General features: G+C 34.6%; 1 long non-coding RNA gene across 1 annotated transcript in view; it reads left to right on the top strand.

Moving 5' to 3' along the window:
* The window catches only part of LOC116217546, a 15627-nt gene that overhangs the window by 11857 nt on the left and 1181 nt on the right, over positions 1 to 2589 (top strand). The window lies entirely within an intron of this gene.

Here is a 2589-nt window from a genome sequence, read left to right as displayed (position 1 = left end):
TTTTTTTTCCAACAAATTTTGTTACACATTTCATGCCAGTCCTTTCCTTTATTATTTGAACACTACAAAATCTTTCAGGGCATTATCATGATTTCATTCTACACTAATAGCTTTAGGTAAGTTAGTCCTTATCTTCAGTTCTAATCTTTTTTGAATGTGTTTCACTTAGGAATTGACTTGTTTATGCATCCATTGTCCAACCTATTGCTATGTTATTACAGAAGTAGCAGCTATGTATAATTTTAAATAATAGTCTGTCTCACACCATAACACGATGAATAATCATTTTAGTCTGTGAAGTTGTTAAAGAAGTTCAGAGGGCATAAATAAGTCAAAACTGCATTTATCATAATACTTAATCACATAGATATATTTAATTTATACTTGCTATTCTAGGGTTTTCAGCAAACTATTCCTCATTGAGCTGGAAACAGGGACTGCGGAAGTTGACTGCCGCTCTCTGCGTGTTGTAGGAGTTACTTGCACACCTGTGTGGTGGCAAGTGTTAAAAAAGAGATTCTAGTGGATGATATATATACAAAGAAGAATATTCGTTAGAATGTTTTTAAAAATATTTAATTAGTTCAGATTCATTTTTCCAATTTTTTGATTGTTTATACAACAGCTATCTTACAGTCAATTTCTTATATACCTGGTAGCAATAGTAATGCGCTGACATGAATGCTTTTCCAGTGTGGTGATTTTTGAGGTTGTTATCCATCTACTACACAAGTGATTTCTGATCTATCAAGTCTGATATATAGTATATAGCCAGTATATAGCAGTAATGTAACTTTTGATCCCACAGTAAATAATAGTAAAAGCTTTCTACTTTCCCAGAATTACTTTTGAAAACATTTTGGCTTGAAGAGTAGACAACATTAGCTTTTTTGTTTGTTTGTTTTCTGAGTATTATGGACTTACACTATCATCCAGGAGAGTACGAAAGGGTATCTGTGGAAAAGATTTTAGTCATTCATTAAATGCAGCATTTTTTGGTAACACACACAGTGCAATATCTATGAAGTATTTTAAGAAATAAAACTAATGAACTAAGATTAATATTCTTCACAGGATATCTTGATCCCTTTCCACACGAAATAGGGATAGGCTTGAGAGTGTTACATGTGGGAAATATTCTGAATGCATAGTTGCCTTAATTACATTGAGATGTCAGGGTTTATCTTGAAAAATGTGAATGCTCTTATGCTTTTCAGAGGCTTTCTTAATTCCTGGAAAGGACACTGATATAACTTTCTACACCTTAGTATATTCAGTCACCAAGAGTTGGTGTTACTTTATTTTCAATTTCTCATTTTAGAGTAGGAAGAACTGAATCGCACTCAAGCCATAAAGCAAGTAAGAAATAGGCAGGATAAAATTTCTAAATGGACCGAATACATCTTTTAGGATGCAAAAGATGAATTCTCTCCAGGGATGTCTTTTTACCACTCCTAACAACAAGCAATCTTTTCAAAAGAAACACTATATCTTTGTGATTTTGTGAACTAATTCATGGGTGTTCAATCTTTTGGTTTGCCTAGGCCTCATTGAATGAACAGGAGTTGTTCTGGGCATCATACACAAAGGTAACTCCAAAAGTAATGCCTCCTATTTATTTCAGTAGAAAATTCAGCTGATACAAAGATCACAATAATTCTACTTGATAGAACAAACTCTCAGCAACAAAACACTAATTTTCAACACAGTTCCCACCACTAGCTATGTTTTTTTTGTCAGCAATGAACGAGAACCTGCATGACATGCTTGTAACAATCTGCACCATCAGAGATGACCCACTGTTGCGATTACTGCTGCTGTGATGGACCACTCCACTACCTCACTATGCTCACATCCAGTGTTCGGTCACCACTGACGTTCAGCAAGTATTGATGCATGTCAATGGACACCATTTTTTTCCATGTGAAGGAATTCAGTGACACACCTTTGCTTCATTTGAGCTTCCATGTCAAACATCTTTCTGTCAGATTGCCCCCTGCTGCCATCTACCACACAGCAACAACATTTAATGGGATATTGGCGGGAAAGTTCAACACCTACTGTTGTACAACCAACATCTGCTTCTGACACTGTGAGCCAATGTCACAAAAGAGGAGGCATTGCTTCCAGAGCAGCCCCCATAAAATTTGTGATATAGTTACTGAATGTAAGTAAATAAACTTATTTATTTAATTTTAGATTTTTTTAATTAAAACAACAACAACAACAACAAAAAGAAAACAACAAAAATACAGAACTAATGGGGCATTTGAACTTGCTTTCGTGAAACTGATGCATCAGTTGGGTTCGGGGTGTTTGTTTATCAGAGATTTCTGATGAAATTTCACTCTTCCTGTGCTTCATCCTTGAAAATATCTGTTCACAAATGTATGCACTGACAAAAAACAGTGACATGAATAAGGTGTGATGGTGAAGTGAGGAATGTTTTTCACTGGTTGGATATGTCTTATAAAGACATAAAGAGACACAATGAGATTTTTGAAAGTCTGATTTCAACTCTACATTCCATTTGAAAATTTGCAGGTAATGTATTTATGTTAAAGTTGCTAATATACCAATTTTTTTTTT

Source organism: Meleagris gallopavo, chromosome Z (genome assembly GCF_000146605.3).
Source record: "Meleagris gallopavo isolate NT-WF06-2002-E0010 breed Aviagen turkey brand Nicholas breeding stock chromosome Z, Turkey_5.1, whole genome shotgun sequence".
NCBI classification, from domain to species: domain Eukaryota; kingdom Metazoa; phylum Chordata; class Aves; order Galliformes; family Phasianidae; genus Meleagris; species Meleagris gallopavo.
This window is presented reverse-complemented; position numbering and strand designations above follow the sequence as displayed.